General features: G+C 40.5%; 1 protein-coding gene across 1 annotated transcript in view; it reads left to right on the forward strand.

Moving 5' to 3' along the window:
• Window positions 1-6509: 6509 nt before the first annotated feature.
• The window catches only part of LOC148037542 (protein CONSERVED ONLY IN THE GREEN LINEAGE 160, chloroplastic-like), a 78652-nt gene continuing 64303 nt past the window's right edge, over window positions 6510-20858 (forward strand). The window contains exon 1 of the mRNA XM_087676474.1: window positions 6510-6533. The gene's annotated coding sequence lies outside the window, so the exon portion shown is untranslated. The remainder of the gene's footprint in view (window positions 6534-20858) is intronic.

The following is a 20858-nucleotide window of genomic DNA, read 5'->3' on the forward strand; positions in this document are numbered from 1 at the left end:
CGCTATCCATCCACATTTAACATGTTAAGCCCTTTGAGCTTGAAAGTTATTCCAATTCTCATTAACCTTAGTCTAGACAAATGTTTAATTATTCCTAGTTTGAATGATAGCACAAGTCATTTATAAGGATCCATTCAATGTCCAAGACCAAGATTGTCCCTGTGCATCCATTATTTCTTGTTTAACAATAACTTATGACAACTTTTACCAATGTTCCCTACTACCCAACTTGGGTTTTGGATTATCACCTTACCAAAATGAGCTTGCCCTTCGGGTGTGTAATACACAACTTAATTATGCCAAAGCAACCCAATAAAAATACATGTCAATGGTGGGGAATATGAGAATGGGAAAGAAAATAAGGGGAGGGAAGGAGGGGGTGGTGACTCGCTACAATTCTTTCTGAAACAGCAAGCCTTGTATCCACTGCAGCTCTCTATCACATGACAATCCACTCAAAATGTCTCACACACCAGAAACACAAATTTCTCCAAGTACTAGTTCATTTTCACCAGCTTAAGAAGTAATTTAGATTCCATCAAATCATTTTCAAACTCCAAAGAGAGAAAAGAAAAGCAAAATAACTTACCTCCGCATTTATAGCAGCTAACACGTCAGGTCGGACGGGTTCTGGAGAGAACTCGTCTGGCTTAAAAGTTCTCAAAATCACTTCAAGTGAAGATAAACTCAAGGCTGGACAGACCTTTCCAAAGGGGCGATCAAATTAAATGTAATTTCCAAAGCCTTTCCATTGAGAATAGTGCACACATGCACATCCGCAAGCACACGCACCCTTATCGCCCCCCCCCCCCCCACCCACACACACACACACATTCTCTCTCTCTCTCTCTCTCTCTCTCTCTCTCTCTCTCTCTCTCTCTCTCTCTCTCTCTTCAAACTTATTGGTATCAATGAGCATTTATGTTATGTTCCCTTCACACCCTCTCTTCGACACACCCCCTCAGGCCTGCTTTTTGAAGGGCGTCATGCACGTTCAGACCCTGCCCAAAATGAAATGTGCCTATCCATAATTAAATTGGCTAGGCCATTTGCAATCTGGAGTAGCTTCCAACCTTCACTAACCCTTAGATTTGATTCAATTAATTAATTAATGCTTGTCCCTAGTATCACCACTGACACTTATTGGCCAAATAACTATCCTAGGGTTAAAACTGACATCCACTGACCCCCAAAGCCTAGCTAGCATAACTTATCACAACTTTTTCCTTTGATATCCACTACATCCTCGAGGTCCTTGGCCTGTTACCATGAAATAACTACCATGTGCATCACATATGCTAAACAACCTTGCACACTTGATTAATAACTTAATCAAATGTTATCAACAAGATTAAAGCATCTTAAAATTTCACGTCCCCGTCACGAACCTCCCCCTTGAAATCCATGCAATCGTCCTCAATTACAATACATTATGCTAAAACAAAAGCATACTACATTGGAATTGCCATAAGGCCTCACAATCACAATATTGGCCATTGTTATCTAACCATGTTGTATGCCCCAAAGCTTACTGAAATTTCCAACCTGCATAAATATCAAATAATAATGAGAAATAGTCCAAAATTGCTGCTAGAAACCTGTTGGATGCATGCATAGCTCATGTTTATCAACTATTCAGACTTCAAAACCGTAGTAAAGCATGTTCTCAATATGAACCATGGCTGAAACTGTCAATGGCATTTACTAACATGTTGTCCATGGAACCAGTTGTAAACCATTGAAAACTGAGCATAATCTATTCATAAACTAATCACTTGCTGATCTGAGAACTAATCACAAACTACTACAAACGTGAGCTCAAACTGATTGAAAAACTGATCAGCAATTGATGCAAAAACTGCTGCAAAAATGATCCCAAAGTAACCATAACCGGTTCTCAAACTAATTAAAAAATTGAGCTTTTGCTTTCTCAGATTGATCATCTATCTACGAATGAAAGGAGGATGAGAATTTTAGCATGGTACCTATATTCTTAAACAACCTCTTCCAAAATAAATTGGTCATCCAAGGGTCTCAATCATTGACAATTGACTCTAGCATACCATGATACTTAAAGATGTGCTACAAAAACAATCGTGCCATATGATGAACCTTTATTTTCTTCCTCACTGAAATGAAATGGGCTTGTTTGCTAAACTTACAAATGATAGTCCATATCCTGTCATTCCTCATAGGTGTCCTAGGAAGCTCAAAAATAAAATCCATTGCAATGCTCTGCCAAGGCCTATCTAGAATAGACAAGGGATGCAACAAACCCAACATCTTTTGCCTATCATGCTTTATCTTCTGACATACGATGCATGTGCTGACAAACTGCTCTACATCATGCCTCAAACTGGCCAATAAAAGAAATGCTCTACTGCCTTAACTGTGGCATCAATACCTCTCATATCCTACATACGGATGAGCATGACTTTCAACGATAACAATGGGCCTTAACTACTTTGTGACACACAGTTATCCACACACTATCAAAAATCCATCTCTTAGCACAAAGTGTTCATGCCTCTAGCCATTGCTAAGCTGATCATAAACATAAGCAAAGTTCAAATTGGCAATATATAGCTCTTTCAATGTATCCAACTCAATATAATAAACCGTGCTGATGGTCGAAGAGTCTAATAGATGTATTACATGTGTCATCAATCACAAAAAAATTAGTGTATGTTGGCCAAATGGTAGAGCAAGGGTTATGAACCCAGACATACTTTACCTTCTATCCCAAAAGCTTGATCTTCCTTCAAGCGAAAAAACACTTCTTCGGATTGAGTTGACCTCCCAATGGATCAAGCTTCCCTAAAACCATATCAAGTTTCTAACAATGCAATACACAAGTGTTATCCACAAAGACCTTCAAAAATTTATTAAGGAATTGAGCAAATACTTCATTCAACCTCCTCTGACATTGCAGGTATTTTACCAGTCCCACTTGGGCTGAAGGTTTGGCTTTTTAGTTCCTATCTTGGTGATGTTGCCTCCATCAGCATGGAGGTGGACATAGTATCTTCTCTCTCGAGCTGTTTTTATCAAAGATCCTGTTTTGATGGCATAAAAGATTCCATTTCTTCCATAGTTCTTTTTTCAATTACCTCCAGTTGCCCAATATTCCCCTCTTTCCCCTTCCTCATTTAACAAAAGCATACCCACATCATCATTGTTGCTATTAGATCCACTAACTCTGTCTTCATTGCTCTCTTCTTCCTCGCTAGTTGTTTACTCTTGTTCTTCTTGCTCTCGTTCCCCCTCTACAAGACTTTTTGTGATCATGTTAAACTTCTATAATACCCCCTTCCTATCCATGAGGGTAATTGTTCTCTTGCCCCAATTTTGTACAACATTAGCCTCTCTCAACCAAAGTCTACCAAGAATAAGTGGTAAAGCACCCAACAAGCTAGCATCACATGACAATCCACTTTGGTACCCACACCAAAAACCCTTACTTCCAACCGCTCTAGAACACCCAAGCATTTTACTTTGGAGTAATTAGCCAATCAACTTCTATATCATAATTCTCCATTTAACTCAAGTCCTAATCTCTCTACACAAAGCTCAAGTTATAACACAAACTTAAGCTCCTCTGTCTATGTAAGCTTCATCAATGAACTACGCCTCATGCTATGCATCTATATCAAGGCAAATATCGGGTAAGTCTACAATAGAATGTGACTTAACAATACCTCTTCCTTTCTTCTCTTTAGGAGGATTCACAAGTCTCTTCCAATCCCTCCTTAGAAGAGCAACCTTTGATATCTCTACACAAACAAGGTGGGCTTGTGGTCTAACAAACCAGTCAAACATGCCCTCTAGAGTTGAGAATGATATTGGCTAAGATGGCTAGCCGATAGCAATATCAATCTAAGTTCGCCACTACCCCTAATTTTGTTGGTTGCCACCACCCTATCTCCCCTCTTGGGGATTACCCTGAAGAGAAGGGGTCTAATTCTTAGGTTTGGGTTATATACCTCTAGCCTTTAAGCAACACTCATTGTCAAAATGGTTAGTCTTTTGATAGTGTTGGCAACACTTATTTTTCTTAGGTACTTATTTTGATAGTCCCTTTTGAGAAGTGATTACTAGAGCCCCCTGTAAAGAGTGAATGGACACACTACCGAATAGTCAAACAGCCGAGCATAACGCATTAGCTAACACTCAAAGTTATGGAACATAGAGATGGTGGCCTATGAAATCACTTGTTGAACAAAATGAAAGTATTTCTTGTAAAGCTTGTTCATGGACAATGTAACCTAGCTTAGGAGCCCCTATAGTGGAGAACTCAATCAGCAATCGCCACTATTCAACTAGCTTGACCTTAAGGTCATGCCAGTCCATGATCTTAAATTTTTGGAGCTCATGGTCACGATTGATACAATGGGTCATGTCTTGAACCTCATAATGGTCAATTAAGTGTTCCCAATGCTCAAATGCAAGGTCAAAATCTTATAACTATGAGTGGAATTCTATAAGCACCCCTTGCATCAACTCAACGATAGCTGAAGCATTATGTGCCTTCCAAGAACAAACAACCTCACGTGGAACAAGGGAAGGGTCTAGTTGGGTTCCCATCCCCTATACAATGTCCCCCAAGTTCTAGGAGACATGTCTTATCAAATTTGACCAAGTAATATAGTTAAGACTCATTGAAATGAGTCTTGCCAGTGAATGCATGCTTGGCTGATCAGAGCAGTAATTGGAGGCAGTCCACCCGACCAACCAAAGTTCTGTGGGTTTTCTACACTTGTGCACATTTAGTGTGATTAAGTTAATGAAAGGTTAAATGTTGATGCACATTGCACTTTCCATAGCTTAACAGACCTGTCCATAACACCATAGACTACTTCCTCCATGACTGCTCCACTGCTGATGTCTACCTTCCAGAGAATTACACTACTCTTTCAATTGCGAGTGCAGGTTCTCTGACCTTCTACCACGCCATCTTGCTAGCTCCGGACTGCTGCATTTTCAGATTCTCCTACTGCACAGCTGTCCATCATCAAAACATTGACTTCCCAACCCAATTCGAACATCAAGTGCTGGCTGCTTGCTCACACTTAGGATCCATACAAGTGTCAACACGCTCAACCTTGATGTTTGCAGAGTTGATGACTCAGTTTTCAGTTCCACACAGCCCAAACTACCTTGTCAAGTGTCCTAGACCCCATGCTCCACCCTCGCCTTGGAGTCTTCACTCTTGTTTCCGCCACTTCTGCAATTGGCATTGGTCCTACCACTCCACCTTGATTCATAGTCTCATTTCTCACTTGTACAAAGTTCGTTGTATTCATCCTTTCATTTCTCATTCCATTTTTGTGTTCATTTGTTATTCACAAATTTTGTACTTGTAGTACAATTTGTTTGCCCTTTCTCCTTCTAATGTTATCAGAGACAAGTGCTCTTGATGCCTTAGCTAGTATGAGCATTTGGGCTACAAGAGGACACAAACTAATATTACGTGTCTAAGGTCTCTTCCATCGTGGAGGGAAGATTTCCATAACCTTCATCATCATAGAGTTCCTCATCATCAGAGCCATTCTACCTCCCGAGGGGGTTATCTCCATCCCTCCAAGCTTTGAGTGAGAGATGTAGGAAAGCCTATTCATGTCCATCTACCATGCCCAGCGTTCATTCTCCACACATTTCTCTCTATCTTTGGCTTCCCCTACTAGTAAGTATCTTTGATTCCACCTTAAATGATACTGGAGGGAGTTGCACCTCAGCCACAGCACTTTTACTGGCAAGATGACACATCATAGCTAGACATGATGGTAGCTTCCTGTGTTCTATAGAGTTTATACAGACATCAAATGCATCTTTTTGCTACATCCATTGTGCAGGTAGTACCAGCTATAGGTTACCTTCTTGGAGACCGAAGCCCATACCAATGTGTAACCTTGAAGAATCTAGAAAACAAACGTATCAGTCAAGCAAAATCAAAGTTTACATTTTGCTTCTATTGAACATGTGTTGGGTACATCCCTTTCTCTACACCCTACCCTTCCACCACAAAAACCTGTAGGACCAACCCTATTTACCTTTCCAGATATACCCTCTTCACATATTGGAGTCTTACCTTTAAAGGAATTTACCCAGCTTATGTCCTCAATGCTATTTACTCAGCCTATCGGTGTCTTAATGTCAGGCATTCCACTCATGCACAATCCATCTTATCCTCAAGCGAATCCATTGGTACTCACATGCTGGGAACTTCACTCTTGCATAGTACAATTGATGCTCAGTTTTCCGGGATTCTCACCCATGCCTGATCCATCATACCTCTACTTGCAGGCAGTCCTATTATAGGCGACTCCCACCTTGCACCAAGGTGCCCCTAACCCTTGTATGCTTAAAATAATTATTAATGATCGGTCATTACACTAATGGCTTAAAAACGTTGTTCTATTAGTATTCATAGGCTCGAATCCTAGTAAGTAACGTGCAGGTGTTATGGCAAGCTCAAAGCCTAGTAAGAGATACAATTGCCGGCATACGGAGAAAAGAATAACATGGAGAATCAGGTAATGTGGGCATAGACATATCTAACTATGAATAAGAGAAACAGCACGAGTGGAGGTGAAATACGAGAATGCATATCCAAAGGCATTCTAGAGTAGTAAGAACTCAGGATCCCTATGCACCAGGCTCGCAAGTATACTCGACCACAGGCATCATCATAAGCTATAATTGATCGCCATGCTCCATGCCCACTGCACAGCATATTGAGAGTTTAGACGATTCCATAACAATTAGTACAGCGTGTTCCGGCGCTGCATGCCATCTACAGAAATGGGGCTAGTTTACTTGGCAATGCAAAATTCCAGACCACAGAATAAACATGACAGATAAATCAGAAGAACTGTATCTACGTTAAACGCCAGCTCGCATAAAAATTGTGTACGTTTTAAAAAACATACTCATACACGAACAGTCCAGTGCATTCGCGCGACTAATGAAAGATTATAAAGAATTAGTATCCCCTCTAGACTCTAGAATTGACGAAGAAAGAAAACAGCTCCATGTGGGTGGCTAGATAGAGAGACAGACAGACAGACAGAGACAGAGAAAGAGGATAATACTCTTGACACATATTTTCTCTAACATGCTGGGTCAGTGGGTGGGTAGATAGATAGAGAGACAGAGAGAGAGCGGATAATCTTGACACGCATTTTCTTTGATATGGCAGACTCGTGAGTCGCTACTAGCTAGTTAGATTTCCACTCACAGTTATAAGATTTTGACCTTGCATTTGAGCATTGGGAACACTTAATTGACCATTATGCGGTTCAAGACATGACCCATTGTATCAATCGTGACCATGAGCTCCAAAAATTTAAGATCATGGACTGGCATGACCTTAAGGTCAAGCTAGTTGAATAGTGGCGATTGCTGATTGAGTTCTCCACTATAGGGGCTCCTAAGCTAGGTTACATTGTCCATGAACAAGCTTTACAAGAAATACTTTCATTTTGTTCAACAAGTGATTTCATAGGCCACCATCTCTATATTCCATAACTTTGAGTGTTAGCTAATGCGTTATGCTCGGCTGTTTGACTATTCGGTAGTGTGTCCATTCACTCTTTAGAGGGGGCTCTAGTAATCACTTCTCAAAAGGGACTATCAAAATAAGTACCCAAGAAAAATAAGTGTTGCCAACATTATCAAAAGACTAACCATTTTGACAATGAGTGTTGCTTAAAGGCTAGAGGTATATAACCCAAACCTAAGAATTAGACCCCTTCCCTTCAGTGGGTAATCCCCAAGAGGGGAGATAGGGTGGTGGCAACCAACAAAATTAGGGGTAGTGGCGAACTTAGATTGACATTGCTATCGGCTAGCCATCTTAGCCAATATCATTCTCAACTCTAGAGGGCATGTTTGACTGGTTTATTAGACCACAAGCCCACCTTGTTTGTGTAGAGATATCAGAGGTTGCTCTTCTAAGGAGGGATTGGAAGAGACTTGTGAATCCTCCTAAAGAGAAGAAAGGAAGAGGTATTGTTAAGTCACATTCTATTGTAGACTTACCCGATATTTGCCTTGATGTAGATGCATGGCATGAGGCGTAGTTCATTGATGAAGCTTACATAGATGGAGGAGCTTAAGTTTGTGTTATAACTTGAGCTTTGTGTAGAGAGATTAGGACTTGAGTTAAATGGAGAATTATGATATAGAAGTTGATTGGCTAATTACTCCAAAGTAAAATGCTTGGGTGTTCTAGAGCGGTTGGAAGTAAGGGTTTTTGGTGTGGGTACCAAAGTGGATTGTCATGTGATGCTAGCTTGTTGGGTGCTTTCCCACTTATTCTTGGTAGACTTTGGTTGAGAGAGGCTAATGTTGTACAAAATTGGGGCAAGAGAACAATTACCCTCATGGATAGGAAGGGGGTATTATAGAAGTTTAACATGATCACAAAAAGTCTTGTAGAGGGGGAACGAGAGCAAGAAGAACAAGAGTAAGCAACTACCGAGGAAGAAGAGAGCAATGAAGACAGAGTTAGTGGATCTAATAGCAACAATGATGATGTGGGTATGCTTTTGTTAAATGAGGAAGGGAAAAGAGGGGAATATTGGGCAACTGGAGGTAATTGAAAAAAAAACTATGGAAGAAATGGAATCTTTTATGCCATCAAAACAGGATCTACAAGAGAACTATGTTTTAAAGATGTTACATGTTGACTTTTCTTTTGCTGAATAGGATGTGGAGATATGTTAAGGTTTGCAAAAGAAAACACTGAGTCTACAACCATGGCTGAAACACAGAGAACTCAAACACAAAGGCAAAAACATAAAAATGCAAAATGTAAAATGCAAACACAAAAACAAATAGAGAAGAAAAATAACTTTGAAGGGAATGAATGAATGCTGTAGATAAAGGAAAGAGTCTACATGATTCTCAAGGGCAAAGCTGTCCAATAGCTGATGGCTCTTGTAGGAGTGGACTGAGGGAGTAGTTGGAGTGTGATGTCCATTGGAGACGGATCCGGAGTGCTATAACAAGTCGAAGCTGAAACAGTGCTGAGTATGGAAGGGCAGCAGGCTGGAAACCAAAAACGCAGTCATCTCTAAAGTTGGAATTGGTATACACAACCATGTAAATGCTCGAAGCTGATGGCAGCTGATCATTGGTAGTATTGGGAGACTGGGCAACAATTATAGGAGGAAGATTTGATGTAGAGCGACCCTTTATTGCAGTAAGTGCAAGCTATATGATGTTTGTTGGACAACAGGACGATAGCAGTGTGGACAAGGCGCTAAGGGCTGGTGATGATGTAGTAGTAGTTGCGATGGGCTGGACAGCCACTGGAGGTAGAGCTGATGGCTGAAACCTGCAAGACAAGGGATAGGGTGGAATTGTGGGCAGCCTGTCTACTAATAGATGAGAGGATCCTCCCAAATTAGAGTTTGGTTTATGGGACACAGACATTCTCAAGGACCATGCATTGTTTAATGAAACTTTGGGTAATTTACATGTTTTGGGACTCTTTTGAGGAGCTAATAAGTTTATAATGCTTTTTTAAGCTCAACACCCTCTCTCGGGCTGAAAACAGGAATTAGAAAGGGATTGCAAGTATAGCTCTAGCCCGTAATCACCCTCATGCGTCCCACCCCAAAGGAGCTAGGGCATTGAACAAAGGGTGCACATCAAGTGCACAGTGGTCTACCAAGACTATAGAGGTGATGGTTATCTTACATTGGGAACCCAAAGAGTCACCCCAGAGAGGCCAAGGCATCAAACAAAGGCGCTTGTTGGTTGCCCAATGGCCTAATAGGACTTGCAAAGGCAAATGGAACCACTTTGGACTTTTTCTATTGAGATGTTGTGCAGCCTATTAAGTATTGTGCCTCAATGGAAGAATGGGTGAAGAAGTATGGAGGTGTGGTGAGATAAGAGAGCCGTTGGTGGAAACAACTCAAGATTTGTTGAAGGATGCTCTGTGGGAATGCGCATGTAGCAAGTACCACTCGGACAATATCTCTTGTGGAGAAATTGTTCACTTTTGCCAAGCACCCTTTTACAAAGATAGTGTTGATCTTGCAGTGCAAAGGGTAGGTATAATAACAAAGGTAGGCTGATGTTGAAGATAAAATGTTGAAACTTGTAAAATACCAAGAAAGGGTAGGAACTTCCTCTCAACCATAAATGGCGATGCTGAAGGAGAAAGATAAACTTGCTTTCAGTCTTCGTGTGGTGCCAAGAACCATGATGAAGGATGAGGTTGATGATGAAGGTAGACTTGACACCTTAGTCGAATAGCCAAAGGAGAATTAGCCATTTGGATATGCGAAAAATGCATGTACTCGATCTTGAGAGAGGGCTCTTGTATTGACCAAGTGGTGTAGGCAAGCTTGAATCTCAACCTTGGGATATGGCTACAATGCTATTCGAGGATTGCTAATATATTAGTCCACCATGCAAATGGATCTAATAGATGAAGAGAGAAGGCTTGACACTCCCCAACAGGAAGAACAAGGGAAGAGTTAGCCACAGGCTAGTCGAGATTTGCATGTACTCAATCTCGAGAGATGGCTTCAATGCTGACCAAGTGTCATAGATATGCCTGAAACTTAACCTGGGGAGATGGCTCCTATGCCAATCAAGAATGTGAAGGCACAACCACCAAGGTAGCAGTCTACTTGAATGAATAAACAAACTAGGAGTGTAGTAAATGATGCTTAAATGATAAAAACAGCTCAACTGAAAGGAAAGAAAGACAGATGCTAAGATAAGGGAAAAGGATGCCCAATCTCGAGAGAGAAGATACTATGTCCATCTCCATGCTGATGGAGGCAACATCACCAAGATAGGAACTAAAAAGCCAAACCTTTAGCCCAAGTGGGACTGGTAAAATACCTGCAATGTCAGAGGAGGTTGAATGAAGTATTTGCTCAATTCCTTAATAAATTTTTGAAGGTCTTTGTGGATAACACTTGTGTATTGCATTGTTAGAAACTTGATATGGTTTTAGGGAAGCTTGATCCATTGGGAGGTCAACTCAATCCGAAGAAGTGTTTTTTCGCTTGAAGGAAGATCAAGCTTTTGGGATAGAAGGTAAAGTATGTCTGGGTTCATAACCCTTGCTCTACCATTTGGCCAACATACACTAATTTTTTTGTGATTGATGACACATGTAATACATCTATTAGACTCTTCGGCCATCAGCATGGTTTATTATATTGAGTTGGATACCTTGAAAGAGCTACATATTGCCAATTTGAACTTTGCTTATGTTTATGATCAGCTTTGCAATAGCTAGAGGCATGAACACTTAGTGCTAAGAGATGGATTTTTGATAGTGTGTGGATAACTGTGTGTCACAAAGTAGTTAAGGCTCATTGTTATCGTTGAAAGTCATGCTCAACCGTATGTAGGATATGCGCGGTATTGATGCCACAGTTAAGGCAGTAGAGCATTTCTTTTATTGGCCAGTTTGAGGCATGATGTAGAGCAGTTTGTCAGCACATGCATCGTATGTCAGAAGGTAAAGCATGATAGGCAAAAGATGTTGGGTTTGTTGCATCCCTTGTCTATTCTAGATAGGCCTTGGCAAAGCATTGCAATGGATTTTATTTTTGAGCTTCCTAGGACACCTACGAGGAATGACAAGATATGGACTATCATTTGTAAGTTTAGCAAACAAGCCCATTTCATTTCATTGAGGAAGAAAATAAAGGTTCATCATATAGCACGATTGTTTTTGTAGCACATCTTTAAGCATCATGGTATGCTAGAGTCAATTGTCAATGATTGATACCCTTGGATGACCAGTTTATTTTGGAAGAGGTTGTTTAAGAATATAGGTACCATGCTAAAATTCTCATCCTCCTTTCATTCGTAGATAGATGATCAATCTGAGAAAGCAAAAGCTCAAAATTTTAATTAGTTTGAGAACCGGTTATGGTTACTTTGGGATCATTTTTGCAGCAGTTTTTGCATCAATTGCTGATCAGTTTTTGCAATCAGTTTAAGCCCTCGTTTGTAGTAGTTTGTGATTAGTTCTCAGATCAGCAAGTGATTAGTTTATGAATAGATTATGCTCAGTTTTCAATGGTTTACAACTGGTTCCATGGACAACATGTTAGTAAATGCCATTGACAGTTTCAGCCATGGTTCATATTGAGAACATGCTTTACTACGGTTTTGAAGTCTGAATAGTTGATAAACATGAGCTATGCATGCATCCAACAGGTTTCTAGCAGCAATTTTGGACTATTTCTCATTATTATTTGATATTTATGCAGGCTGGAAATTTCAGTAAGCTTTGGGGCATACAACATGGTTAGATAACAATGGCCAATGTTGTGATTGTGATGCCTTATGGCAATTCCAATGTAGTATGCTTTTGTTTTGGCATAATGTATTGTAATTGAGGACGATTGCATGGATTTCAAGGGGGAGGTTCGTGACGGGGACGTGAAATTTTAAGATGCTTTAATCTTGTTGATAACATTTGATTAAGTTATTAATCAAGTGTGCAAGGTTGTTTAGCATATGTGATGCACATGGTAGTTATTTCATGATAACAGGCCAAGGACCTCGAGGATGTAGTGGATATCAAAGGGAAAAGTTGTGATAAGTTATGCTAGCTAGGCTTTGGAGATCAGTGGATGTCAGTTTTGACCCTAGAATAGTTATTTGGCCAATAAGTGTCAGTGGTGATACTAGGGACAAGCATTAATTAATTAATTAAATCAAATCTAAGGGTTAATGAAGGTTGGAAGCCACTCCAGATTGCAAATGGCCTAGCCAATTTAATTATGGATAGGCACATTTCATTTTGGGCAGGGTTTGAAGGGCTGAAATTAATTTTCAAGATTATTTAATTTTTACAATTAATTAAATGGTTGGACAATACTGAAAAATGGATTTTAAAGGCTACTACTTGGCAAAGAATGCCCATGCAAACTGAGAAAACGTTTTTGGGGGCTAGGTTTTAGCCATTCAGTTAGTTTACAGCTTGGGAGAGAGAGAGGGGGAGCTGATGGTCCATTTTTTTATCAGAGAACAACAATTTGCTGCAAAAGGCAACCATCTGGGGGGCCTTACCAGGTGGGGGACAGCAAGGAGACACTTTCTAGGGACTGGCAACAGCATTGTTGATCAGGTGACAACATTTTGGAGGTGCCCGATAGCAGGTGACTAAATTAAATGCAAAGTAGAGCAAGCAACATGCATATTTTATGGTTTTCTTGCAAAGAAAATTAGATCTCTCTCTCATCTTGGCTTTCTCTCATCTTCTCCACTAATTTCTCAAAAGATCTCAGTATTTCTCAATCATTTGGAGCAGATCTTAGCCATATTTGGTGGACAGCAGGAGGGTCTCTGCTATAAATCCTAAATTTTTACAAAAATTCCGTGCCAATAGGAGAAGACATTGTACACTAAATTGAAAACGTGAAATTCATGTAATTATCAAGGAATTTAGATGCTAGCCCATTCATTGTAAATTGGGGCAGCATTTGGCTAGTTTGTGGTTCCAATTGTGCAAGTTCGGGGTGAAAAGTCAAGGGGCACATGGCCCGAATTGCTTTGGTGATTGTTATTACAGCAAGGGACTTTTGGTACAGCAAAGGAGATTGTGGAATCTCAGCTTGTACTCATTTTATTAGCAATCAAAGTTAAAGAAATACTGAAAGGAGCGTAAGTTTTGGGGCCAATAGGGTGTCCAATATCCAAGATTATTAAGGTAAATTGTGTATTTTAGTTTATGCTCAGTTATTAGTTGCTGTAATTAAGTGCTTGATTAGGTTCAGCCACCCTATCCAAAGAGGAAGGCTGGTTTCAGTTATGGATTCTTGGTTTGATAGGTTTGATGACATTGATAAAGAGTCCGTCCATTCTTTTGAAGATCGACATTCTCATGAGTCAAGTTGCAGTGAAAAGCAACTTGAAGATTGTAGATTAGAGCCACAATCCTCCAGAGATCAACACTCTGATAGATCTAGAAGATCGAAGTGATCTCATTTTCCTTGTGCTTCTCTATATGTTTCATATAGGGCTCGTATATCCGATTGTTGCACAGCCATTATGGAACCTTCAATATAGGTGCCGGTTCTTCCCTCTATACCCAAAGAAGATTGACTTGATGGTACAAACTACTTCCTTTGGTCATGCAAATTGGAGTGTATTCTTGATACCTTCGACTTGTGGACATTTATTACCACCCCTATTTCTCGTCCAATGGAGGATCCTTGCATTGGTTCTACTATGGACCAAGCAGCCCTATGGGATTGTCTCAATTCTTGAGTTCGATTCTATATTTATGAGTTTGCAAGATTCTGTCCTTGTGCATGTGTGCCGACTTTGGACCATAGTGGAATCTCTCTTCCCTTTATTCAGTAAAAGACCTTTGCCCACTGCATTACCATACAAAGAAGAAACCTCCGGTGCTTCTTATTGATAATTTTCCTTCTATGAAAAATCTTATCAGCAAGATGGAGGAATTGCGGGGTGAGCTTGCATCCCATGGTAGGACTATTTTATCAAAGGACATGGTGATGCTTTTTATCACTCATCTTCCATCTCCCAAGTATGATGTCTTCTATACAAGTTTGCTTACCTCCAGGTCTTGGAAAACTATTTTGTGGAGGGCAGTTAACTTTGTTTCTTTTGGAGCATGAAGATCGATTCAAGGAGATAGGAGACAATGGATCTAGCTTTACTAAAGCTTTTACTACGCATTTGGGAGGGAGAAACAAGAAGGAAAACAAGAAGGCCAAGAACAAGAAGAAGAAGCAAGCTAAGAACTAGGAGTTTTCTTTGATCTTTGCCACATATTTAGAGAAGTGTAAATGCCCATATTATAGGAAGGGTAACCAACTTGAGAAGAAGTATTGGAAGAAATACCCTTACCTTTGCTTGAAGGATGGAGCTAAACTAGTTGAGCCTTTCTCTATCTCAATTTGACAACCACCTTGGGATGCATGCTCAGAATTGAGGGTCTAGGGCTCAAATTCCAGCACCTGAAATTAAAGAAAGGAGATTCAAGAGGCCAGCCAACCAATCTCAAATTGGGGCTAAATTTGTCTCGCAAGGAGCAAGATGAAGGCCAATTCCCCAAGCAAACCAAGCGGCAAATTGATTTGAAGGCTCACTGGTCAATTTTGACAGCGGGAGGCACTTGGATTAGTGCAGGGGATCAGAGAATCTTAGTTATACTCCATCCATTTGTAATAAAAACTAAAGAAATAGTACAAGGGGCGCCAGTTTTGGGGCCAACAAGCTGTCCATTCTCCAAGATTAAAGTGGTAAAGTGTGCATTTTCAGTTTATGTGAATTTTATGCTTGCTATAATTAGTATTAAGTCAAGTTCGTACCACCCTATCCGAGGAGGAAGGCTGGTTTCATGAGCAATGCTTGAGCTTTGATATAACCATATCAATAGCACTTCCAATGGATGTTAGATCTACCATTTCTTGTACCCTCTGGGCTGAAGCAATTTTGACGGCAGTTCACATTTGCAACAGGTCTTTGACTATTGCATTACATAATACGAGTCCATATGAGGTTTTCTTTGGATGAAAGCCCAATGTAGCACATTTTCACATCTTGCAGTGTGATGCTTGCATTCATGTCAAAAAGAACAAGAGGGGGAAGCCAGATGCTAGATCCAAGTGGCATGTCTCAGCACCACCCCTCACCCACCAAGTTACCTCTTTGTCATCCTACTCCCTCGGCACCATCCCCTCCTATCCCTTACCTCCCGCGTCTCTTCAATTTTAAGTATCCAGTATCCCTCGGTCTTCTTTGAGGTTTACTCAGCCTTCAAAGGGGGATCTTCCTTCTATTGATAAGGAGGAGCTGTCATAGGATATAGGTGCATCACAAGTATTGGAGGCCTCACCACCTCCCTCACAAATCAGCAAACTTTAGTCTCATCATTCAATGGTTTCAACGTTTGATGTAGGAGTCTAGAGTCACTTCCATTAAAGAGACACCGAAGGGCCCTTGGAGGTTAGCCAAGCTATAGTAGTAGATTGAGTGTTCCCTCTGTGTGAAGTTTGAACTATGCCTTGATGAGTAGGATATTGGAGGAGCGTGAGCCTACCGCTCTTTAAGAGGCTCTTGCACATGATATCTAGCATGGTGGGATGCAAGACAAGCTTGATTCTATTGAGCAAAATAACACATGGGAGTTGGCTCCATGTCCCCTCCAAGCGGAAGATTATTTGTGAGAAATGGGTTAACAAAACCAAGAATTTGACAGATTGCACCTCAAACTAACACAAGGTGAGGCTTGTTGCTAAGGGTTTCACACAAAAGCCTAGCTTGGATTATGTGGAGACTTTTGCCCTAACTGCTCAAATGTCTATCATTTGTGTCGTTTTAGTCCTTGTGGCTCTTCATCACTACCACACATATTGGATGAATGTAAAGTCCGCTTTCCTCAAGATTTATGTAGATCAGTCTCCAAGTTTCGTTGTGCCATGCAAGGAGAAACATGTCTATCACTTGGGAAAGCCTCTTTGTGGCCTTAAGTAAGCTCCCAAGGCTTGGTATTAGTGAATTGACTGCTTCTTTCTCAAGCATGGTTTAGGAGATCAAATCATGACCCCAACCTCTAATATTTGTTCAAGGCTCCAAATGCTCGAGTATCCATGGTCGATTTGATTGTCATTGTTGTATGTACTTTGGTAGTATAGGTTTTTGGCAGATCATTGTTGTAGTATGGAACATGGTGATGGTTCGTAGGGGTCGTTGTTCCCCATCATAATATATTCCATTGTACTAGTCAACCGTGATCAAGAGAGGATGTTAGTTTTGCACATTTCATAGGTTTTATGGACTTGCATTTGGGAATTTGGGAGGGTGCTTGGGTGGGCAGCTAGACGGCCTATTTTTGGCCAACTTTGTTATCTCAAGTCTTGTTCATTGGCCTACAGATATGTGCATTCTCTCCACTCTCCAATGTCACATCTTACATACTTGCACCTATGGAGAGAGGGAGATTGGAGGCACTCTAGTAGTCAGCCATAGCCGTGTGGTTTGTACACATGTTCTCATGCTTTGGTATATGGACTCCATGGCCCATCCCTCCATTCATTGAGTTCATGTGTTCTTGCTTTTCTTGTTCATCTCTTAGTGTTTGTTCTCTATTGCTTTACTTGCGCATCTTGTTCTCACACTTAGTTCTTTCTTTCTTACTCCCTCTAATTTGCATGTATCGGCTATAAGTTACTATAGAGCTCTAGACCCCTACCAATATGTAAATTTGAGAAGAGAGAGAGAGATCTTGTTCAAATAGTCCTCAAGATTTATAGTCTACTTCGGGTAATTTTGCTTTTGGTGATCTATTGATCGAATCCCACCTTTACACCTCAAATCCTTTTATGAGATCTATGATTAATACATTTCCCTCTCAAAATCTCACAACTCTTTTGCACTTGGGCACAACTCCTTTAGGTTCTATCCTTATCTTTGTATCCCGATTGCTATTGGTGCTAGAGTGGTGGGAATTGCAATCACACACCTAATGTGTATACATTGTCCCTAATCTCTCTCATTTGGCCACTCAATTTGCACAAATGTCTCTTCCTATATGACGATATTACTCTTTTTTGGTAGCTATTGACATAGCACAACCTATCTTTACTATTGTCCATGGAGTCCTCATGCGTGGCATTTCTTTGCCGCATGGGGGGCACTTGGGAGGAAATCCCTACATGTATTTTGCTTCCCTCCAATCAATCTCTAAGCACTTGTGTTCTTGTTGCTAAGGCCAAGATTGCTTTCAAAAATAAGACTCGCCTTAATGAGTGATATTTGCTTTTAATAATTATTAGTAAGACTCACCTTAATGGGTTGATTATTATTGGCTTGGCCAAATCTAGTGTAGCAAGTGTTGGATTTCTAGGGATTATGGGCACTAGTCCAAGGATTAGATCCCTAGTCTAATCCTCACGTATCCCACCTTTTGTAGTTTGTTTGTGGAAATTTCACATTGCCACTGCAATTATTGAGCTGATACAAGTTGTTTTTCTTGAATTTTAGTCTAAATCACAACACTTTCACCATGCATCCATATTTGGAATGATTTGAAAGTCAACGCAGCAAAGTATTGGCGATCATTCTACCAAATTTGCCACCATTGGCTTTCCGAAGTCAACAACAATCAAGCCACTCAATTTTAAACAAGTTGCCACCCATATATTTTAATTTTATGCAGATAGGTATTTCCTTCCTATAGTTACAACTTTGTACAAGTTTGATTGTCAACTCTTGTGCTATGCAAGTTTGCATGACCAAGTACACTAAAAAACTCTTTCACTAGAGAGGGGGTCCTAGTTTTTACTTCTATGAAGGGGAAGCCAAGGAGTGGGAAGGACTCCAAAGATAATAAGGCAAGTGAGCCACAAAGTAATTCCCCACCATCAAACAATTCTAGTAAATCTAGTCATCAGCAGCACATCCCAAAGAAAAATATTTTTTGCACCCGTTGCTAGAAAGTTGGCCATTTTAATGAGACAAGTGTCGATCTAAGGCCAAGGGTGATCTCTGTTAAAAGTCCTTAGACCTCTACCCCATCCAAAGATGGTAACCTTAGTCCACAATGGAGGTACTGTGGGCACAACTACTCCAAACTTGAAAAGCTAGGTGGTTGTTGCAGCCAATGGAGGCCCATTGGTGATGTGACTTACAAACAATTCTCTTGAGTTAGTTTCTTTCTGACTCTGGATGGACGTTTGGCTGGGTGGTTGGGACCATCTATGGACTTCAATCCACAGGCTCATCTTTGCTTCCTTTGAACAATTAATTGATATGATGGTTGGTGGAGGTTGTGTCTATGCTTCAGAAGTCATCATGCACACATACAACTTACAGTACACAAAGTGTGTCTGTAAGAAGCTTGCAAGAAGTATACTAGGTGATAGGTACTTTGTCACGAGGACGTGAAAATTTGATGCTTTGCTTATATTTAATTGACATTTGATTAAAGGATTAATCAAATGTGCAATTAAAAGATGCACATGTGTTGCACATGTGAGGTGCAAGCTACTTTTCCACAGTTGAAGGCCGAAGGACCCTGTGAAAAAGATGGGTGTCAAAGGCAAAAGTTGTAACAAGTTACACTTGTTAGATTCTAGATGAATTTTGGTATTAGTTTGCCCTTAGGACCATTAATTGGCCATTAAGTGTCAATGGTGACACTAGGGACTAGGCATTAATTAATGGATTAATGCTTGTCCAAGGGTCAGTTAATGCATGGGACCACTTTGGGTTGCAAATGGCCTAGCCAATTAATTTTTGGATGGGCAAGGTCAAATTTCTGGGCATGGATTAAGGGCTGAATTAATTTTCAGAATTAATTAATTCTGAAAATTAATTAAATGGCTGGAAATGGATTAAGAAAGCTGCCACTTGGCAAAACTTTCCCATGCAAGTGGGGGAAAGGCTAAATAGGGCTGAAGGGAGAGGGAAATCTCGTTTTTTTCATTTTGGAGCTATTGGGAAGAGGTGTTGGACTGTTGCTGCCAGCTTTTAGGGCCATTTCCGAACCATTGGAGACCATTTTGGTGATGGAAATTGCATATTCTTGACCTTGGGAAGCTGGCAATTGCTGCTGATGCAGTTTCTCTTGAAGATCACAGTCTTTGATGCTTCTATTGTTGTTGGTGCATCCGTTTGGGGTTGGTACAATAGGGCAACAACTGATTTTGATCAGTTCTTCGTGACAAATCTCAAATTTTCCTCTCTTTACAGCATTCTCTCATCTCCTTCAGCCTATGCTCAGTCATTCTCAACAATTCTCAGCCATTTGGAGGAGATCTCAGCCATTTTTGGTGGTCTGATCTGTAATTTCTGTAGTAAACCCTAATTTACAGCAGAAATTAGGGTTTAGCAACCACCTTGGGATCCATGCCAGAGATTAAGGCTCAAGGGACTGAAATCAGCGATTTGGGGCAGCATTTGGCCAGCCAAGGGTCAAATTGGAGAAGAAGTCTTCGGTGAATCAAGGGGCAAATGACCCAAAAGGCTTGCTGGTCATTTATGACAGCAAGAGCAATTGGTTAGCAAGAGGAGATTGAAGAATCTCAAGTTGTATTTCTTCCAATTGAATGAAAGCTAAAGAAAAACCGCAAGGGGCGCCAATTTTGGGGCCAACAGGGTGTCTACTGTCCAAGAATGTTGTATTTCATTTTATATGCATTTATTTATTGCTGTAATTAACTCTTAAATCAGGTTATCACCACCCATTCCAAGAAGGAAGGCTGGTTTCATACTTTATTGATTGAAGTTCTAGATCTTGAAGGAATGGCCATAGTAGTGTCATTGCCACTCATCATAGTGGCTGTGGTTGACTATGTAAAGGGAAAATATCTCTAGCCTTTTACAAATTTGGTAAGTAACTACGTCATAATCTTGGAAAGAAATGCTTGTCTATAGAATACAAACACAATTGTACAACAAACTCACAAATTCATAAAGAAACATAGTTAGGGTTAGGGTAACACGGAGACAATGAATACAAAAGATGAATAATTACAATGCAAAATGCAGCAAACACACTATGCAAGGTGAATATTGAACCTTGAACTCTTGTGTCTTAGGGACGGGGCAGAGAGAGTGAGTAGAAGAGTGTGTCATACTCTGATGTATCCTGAAACGCAACAGACAGTCTCGAAAGGTGTCTAGCAGTAGCAAACACAGCTCTATGAAGGCCGGATCAGTGTTAGAGGAGCAGTCAAAGCAGAAAATCAGCAAAATGCTGATCAGCTGATGATGTGGCAGGCAGGCACAGGCTGTAAATAGCAATATGCAGCACTTGATGCTATGTCAGGGGCAGGCAGCATGTTGCAGAGTGAAAATGCAGGCTGCTGCTGGCCATACAGCTATAATTGCAGCAG

Source organism: Lygodium microphyllum, chromosome 4 (assembly GCF_053477565.2).
Source record: "Lygodium microphyllum isolate KBCC chromosome 4, Lygodium_microphyllum_v1.1.10, whole genome shotgun sequence".
Lineage (NCBI taxonomy): Eukaryota > Viridiplantae > Streptophyta > Polypodiopsida > Schizaeales > Lygodiaceae > Lygodium > Lygodium microphyllum.